Genomic DNA, 7,202 nt, shown 5'->3' with positions numbered 1-7,202 from the left:
CCAGGTTCATAGGGTTTCTGGAGGCAAGCTATTATGAAAGCAGATGCCACTCCTCCTTCCAAGCTTGTTTTTATTGGGTGGCTCCACCCCACTCTCTGTGTGCATTGGATAGCCAACCATTAACACAATTGGCACATCAGTGTCACAGTGTTCAGCCTCACAGCAACCACAAGTGACCATGGTACGGCAACTTGTAGACCAGGGCTATATGACCTAGAGGAATGTCTGAACAAAAGCAATGAAAGACAGGCCCGAGGGCCGCAAATTAAAAGTCACCCAACTTTAGCTTGGTAGCATCCTTTCTGTCCACTGGGCCAGCTGATCTCTCTCTCAGTGACAAATATTGTTTAATAATTGAAACATTGGATTTATGTAGCTTGAACTTTAGAAAACTGGAAATTGTAAAAAATTAAATAGAACACATGAACATTGACATACTAGGCATTAGTGAAATGAGATGGACCAGCTTTGGCCACTCTGAATCAGATAATCATATGGTATGGTATGGTATACTATGCTAGGAACGAAAAACAGAAGAAGAATGATGTTGTATTCATAGTCAAAAGGTCTAGTTCAAGTTCTATCATGAAATACAATGTGTGAGTGATAGAATATTATCCATACCCATACAAGGAAGATTCATTAACACAACTACTAATAAAACATACAGTCCTCTATCTACAGCCAAAGAGAAAGAAATAAAAAAATTTTACCAAATTTTGCAGTCTAAAATTGACCAAACATGCAATTAATATGTGTTACTGAGGGGAGCTCTGGTGGCCTAGTGGCAAGGAGCTGCAACTACAATCCCAGAGGCGCATGGTTTGAATCCACCCGATGCTCTGCCGGGGAAGGAGGGACAATCTCCTCCAGTACCAGTCAGATCTGATTTGACGGTACACTCACACAAAAAAATAATAAAATAAAAATAAAAATAAATTACAAAAAAGATGTGTTACTGATAATTGATGACTGGAATGCACAAGTTGGAAACAGTGAAGAAAGAATAGTCATCAGAAAATATGGGCTTGGTGATAGAAAGGAGGCTGGAAATAGAATAATTAAATATTGTATTTTCAATGATTTATTCATTGCAAATACCTTTTTGAAAAGACACAAACAACGACCTTACACCTGGGTCTCACCTGATGGGATGCATAGAAATCTGGTCTTTCATATACAAATAAACAACAAAATGAAAAGCTGACATATTTGCCTGCCTTGAATAAAATAATATTACATAAAACATAAAAAATATACACAGACAATGCCACTCCTACATTGGTCCCATCATCCCCATTCCTTTCTACTCTTACCATCTTTGCAGTACTTATTTATGAAAATATGTGCAAATGAAAACAATACATTCTTATGTTCCTAGTTGCCATCACAAAGGGCAGCATATAAACTGTTTTTCAGATTAATCCTGACAATCTAGTTATCTATCTACCAATTGGTACGAGTCATCTTGGACTCCTGGTAGTCCTCATATGTGTCTCATAGTAAAACTATGCTCCATAGAGTTCTCAGTATCTGGTTTTTGGAAGTAGATCACCAGGCCTTTCTTCCAAGGGAACTCTGGGTAGATTAAAACTTTTTGTTTAGCAGCCAAGAGTGTTAACTATTTGTACCTCCCAAGGTTTCCATATTAATTGCCAATTGCAATTTTTAATTTATCTTGACAGCACACAGAATAAAATGCAAAGTTAAAAGTATCAATTTCTGATATTTATCTATTATAATATAAATATTTGATGTGTCCAGAGAGTGGAGAGGTCATGGGTGGATAGACATCACTGCAATGTCTTAAGGATGATAAAAGAAGGGGAGGTTATTCCTTGAAAGAATTATCTAAATTATCACAGTTTCCTTAATACCTTAACACACAAGTAGATACATTTCTTGGTAATGTCAATACAGACTCATTCTACATTTTCTCAATTTGGTTCCTCCAGTTTTCATTTAGATTCAAGCCAAGGCTAAATATTGTGTTAATTGCTGCATTTTCCTGCAGAAACTAATTACAGCATCATGCTGTCAAAAGAGGCAAATTATTAATGATACTTTACCTGGAAAAAATAAAAAACCAACCAGAAATAAAACTGTTTTCTATGAAGAAAGATGCTAGCATTGTGACACAAATGCCATTTTAATCACAATTATAAAGATGAAGTGGATTCCTGGAGAATATGTATCCTGGGCCACCTGCTCTATCATATGGGGCAGGTTTAAGGGGTCTGGAGAGAGTGAAGAAGCAGAAAGGAACATCTTCTCTTGGTTTGCCATCATCATTCCAGATAGGGATGCTAACAGTGATATTTCCTAGAGCACACTGGCTGTTCACGATTCCTCTATGATTGTTATCATAGATGTAAATACAATGACTCTATAAGCTATTTGGAAGGTTTCCTTTATAAATTTAACAAATATGTTGGGTATGCACTGGGTATGTGTGCAGCTGTTAATAGAAAGATGGGTCTTAAATCCTACCAGCCACTTCAAGGGAGGAAGATGAAGCAGTTCCCTCATACAAGGATATATAGCCGTGAGAACACTATGAGAAGTTTGAATATTCTGCTATCTTTTATAGAGTCTGTGTGAGTCAGATTCTGTTTATGATGCACAAATATGGCAACATACTAGGTTCTGTTGTAGTTGCTGGAATCACATCAAGTGATAAAGCAGAGTGGGAGGGGGAAGGAAGGGAGAAAGTAAAGCAAGAAAAAGATGACCTGTTTTTGTGGAACTTAAATTCTATTTCAGAAGACAAACAATAAATATGGTAAGTGTAATATGTATGTCAGATAGCAGTACATTCCAGTGCTTGTAATTTATCCAGGAAGATTAATTAAACCAAAAATTTATTAATGTATTGAAACATGTCTACACTGCTTTGTATAGACATTTCCAAAACAGCAAATAATGAAAGGAAGAACTCATAAGAAAAATCTCTAGAACTCTGCTCCAGGAGCCTGACTAACATCCATTCTGATTGGTCTATACCTGAATAGCACTGATATGTTATTATTGTTAAGGTACTTTCCTGGATTGAAAGATTGCTGTTATACCAGTACTAGCTAATTGCTAACCCTCTAGTGGGTTTTCAGAGGTTATAAATGAATGGGAAGAGAATGCTCATTTTTCTTCAACAGAGCAGTGGTGGAGTGTGTTTTTAGATGGACAGCTCAACTCCTTGTCATTGAACGACTAAACTAAGACCAAAGGAATAGTAAGTACAAATGATCTGAGGCAAAGCGACTGAGTAATTAAAACAAGAGTGACTAGAACAGAATGAGTGAGGGAAGGTAGTGGAAGATGAGATTGGATATAAGGGCAGATGCTATGGAAGCTCACAAACCACTGAAAAAGTTATGATACTTGCTTTGAAGGAGAAAAGAAGTCATTTGACAAGAGAAGTACTCGCTCTAGCTTTAAGAAATAATTTTCAAGCTGCTGTGATGAGATTAGACTGTAGGCTTCATATGTGGTGTCAAAGAGCCTACGTACTGCATTTTCTTATCCATCTAGGCTTAACATGATGGTGAGAAAGACCAGGGTAGAAGCAGTGGGTGTTGAAAGATGTGTTATTATTCTGGATATATTTTGAAGACAGAAATACTAATGTTCTCTGAAATACTGGAAATGAGTTATAAGAGAAAGAAAGAAGTCATTTTATTCTAAAACTTTGTTCCGGACACTGAGAACAATGGACCTTCTAAGAACTGAGAAGAGGAGTAATAGAGGTGGGCAGGTTAGGATGGAGATCAGTGGTACAGTTTTGAATGCAAGTTGAGACAACTATAAATGAAAAAGACACAAAGGAGACAAAGAACAAAGAAATTAGAGCCAGACTTGCAATTTTTATATATTCCTTATAATCTACCCACTATAAGACAAAACAGATGCCTCATTAAATGGTGGATATAAGAGTGGTTGAAAGAAGGAACAATTACAAGTAGAAAAAAGTATGATTTTATAAGAAAAACTTAAGATGAAAATGATACTAATTAAAAACAGAAGCTAACATTTTTATAGTCTTTTAAATTTGCAAATTCCTTATGACTCATTTTAACCATTCCTTAAGTAGGAGAACTAGAAATGTTGTAACTATTCCTGTTTTATAATGAAGAAATAAGAAAACCAGAGAGGTTAAATCGTATAACAGAATTCACCACTGAGAGGAAAAGGAAGAATTAAACTTCAATTTGATACTTCTGATTTAAAAATCTCAAGTAGTTTTCACTATTCATATTCTTGGTATTCTGACATTTCTTATATAACAATGAGCCTAAGCATGAAATTAAGTTGTAGTAAATTGTAATAAGATCATACTTTTAAATTGTTAATCCCTTTTTTTGGAGGGATATTATTTTTTATGTTTCAAATGCAGCTTTTACCTTTTGGCATGTACATGTATTTCCAATTTATATTGTAAGATTATTCAGATTCAGCCGCCAAAATTTTCCTGGATGCTGAAAATACATCTTTTTTCTTTAAATTCTACTAGTTTCTTTACAAAATTTCAATACATTGTTTTTAAGACCAAACTCTTTCAATTTCCCTCTCCCTGCCCCCATCAAATTATACAACCCCATGATAAATCTCCCATCCTCCTGCACATCATCTCTCTGCTTCCACCCTCTCCCTTCCCTCTTTGATCCTTACACTCATTCTACAATAATGGTTTATACAATATTTGTCCTTTTGTGACTGAGTTAGTTCGCTCAGTATAATGTTCTCCAGTCCCTCCCAAGTTAGGTAATAATTTACAAAGTTACTGCTCCTAAGTGCTACGTAGTATTCCACTGTGTGAATATACCATAATTTCTCAATCCATTCGTTTGTGGTTGTACATTTGGTCTGTTTCCATGTTCTTGCGATGGTGAATAATGCTGCTATGAACATTGGTGTACAAATCTCAGTCTATGCCTCAGTTCTTATTTTCTCAGGGTATATTCCAAGTGGAATAGCTGGGTTATATAGGATTTCTATGTTCAGCTTTTTGCTGAAGCTCCAAACTGCCTTCCACAATGTTTCTACCATTTTACAATCCCACCAACAATGTATAAAAGTTCCTTTCTCACCACATCCTCTCCCACATTTATTACTTGCTACCCTGTTAAACTTTGGCACTTTTACTAGCATGAGATTGTACCTCATTGTGGTTTTGATTTGCATCTATCTTACTGACAGTGATTTGGAGCATTTCTTCATATGTCTGTTTGCCATTCGAATATCTTCATCTGTGAAAATTCTTTCCATGTCTTTTTCCATCTTGTAATTGGGTTATCAGTCTTTTTCTTGTGGAGGCCCAGGAGTATTCTGTAAACATTTGTTATAAGACTCTTGTCTGAGATTGTGTTACCAAATGTTTGCTCCCAGTCTGTAGGTTTTCTTTTCATCCTGTTGGGAAAAGTTTTTGATGCACACATGGATTTAATCATTGAAATCAATTTTATCCTCTTTTGATTGTCCATTTCTGATTGTATTTGGTAGGCTCTTTGTACCTTGATCCCAGTTTGTCTCTCACGAATATTATGGTTTTGGGCTTTACTACCCGGTCTCTGATCCACCTTGAGTTGATTTTTGTGTATGGTGAATCTCTTTTAACCTGAAACATGTAATGGAAATACCTAACATAAATAATGTTGTTAAGTACCACTGAGGACACTATGACTCATAACAACCTTATCAATAACAGATTCAATCTTTGACATGTCCTGCACTATCCTCAGTTTCTTCCATAAATAATATGAACTAACAAAGACTCTAAGCAGCTCTGGCAGCATACTGGTTAACAGAAATGTCAGTGGTTAGAACCACTAGCTCCTCCACAAAAGAAAGATATGGCAAGTTGAATCCATAAAGAATTTCAGCTTTGACAACCCCAAGGGACATACATACTCTATCCTACAGGAATATTACGAGCCAGAATGCACTTAATGTCATTGAATTTAGTTTGATATTTAACAAATGTTCTACAGATAAGAATGCTGACACTGGGATTTTTTTTTTTACTTTAACATTCAATAAAACTATGCTCATTAGAGTACTATCATTTTTTTTTTGATGAAGGAGAGTGACAGTCTAGAGTCAAGATATTTTATTTTCATCTTAATTCCCGTGACCTACCATTTTTTTTAAAATTCAGGTGGGATAATCTCAAGGTCAAATTTTAGTTCCTGTAGATTTGATTTAATTTTCATTAGCTTCAGTTTGAACATGCATATGATTAGTTGGTGATCTGTTCCACAGTCAGCATCTGGCTTAGTTTTCACAACTGATTTTGAACTTCTCCAGCCATTCTTTCCACAAATGTAATTGATCTGATTTCTATGCATACCATCAGGTGAAATCAACATCTATAGCCTCCATTTATGTTTCTTATAAAATGTATTTGCAGTGAATAGATCATTGATATTGAAAAATTCTATCATTCTATCTCCAGCTTCATTTCTGTCACCAAGATCATATTTTCCAACTGCTGTTATTGTATACTGTTAAGTCACTTGCAACTCCTAGTAAGCATATGCACGAGTCCTAAATCCTGTTCTATTTTTGTCAACCTTATTGTCTCACCTTATTGACACGCCCATTCCCATTACCCAAGTCACTGAATTGATCCATCTCATCGAGAGTCTTCCTTTCTTGCTCTGTCCCTCAAGCGTCCCAAACGAGCTGTCCCTTTCTAAGGACTTGGTCCCTCCTTGCAACACCCCCAAAGTACGTCAGATGAAACTTCATAATCCTTGTTTCCAAGAAGCAGCCCAGTTTCACCCTCTCCAGGACAAACTTGTTTGTTCTGCTAGAAGTCCGTTGTATATTCAACAATCTTCTCCAGCACCACAGCTCAAAGACATCAATTCTCTTTCTATCATCCATAGTCATTTTTCAGCTCTCTGACTCATAGCATGCAATTAGGAAGACTATGGCCTGGATCAGGAACACCTTCGTTTCTATCCTGACATCATTGTTGTTCAGTACTCTTGAGAGGTCCCTGAGAGCCCACTTTCCCAATACAATTCACTACTGATCCTTATTCTGAGTTCCCAACTTTTTGCATTCCAGTCACCCGTAATTCTTTTTAACAGCATATTCTTCCTATTTAATTTTTTCCCATTCATTCATTCATTCATTCTTATACATTTTCTTCCCTGCCCACTGCTTCCCCAGTTCACTTTTCTCTTTGAAAAGAAAAAAAA

Source organism: Elephantulus edwardii, unplaced genomic scaffold (genome assembly GCF_000299155.1).
Source record: "Elephantulus edwardii isolate Elephantulus edwardi_28Jun2011 unplaced genomic scaffold, EleEdw1.0 scaffold00095, whole genome shotgun sequence".
Lineage (NCBI taxonomy): Eukaryota > Metazoa > Chordata > Mammalia > Macroscelidea > Macroscelididae > Elephantulus > Elephantulus edwardii.
The sequence above is the reverse complement of the archived record's forward strand: the minus strand, read 5'-3'. Positions refer to the sequence as shown.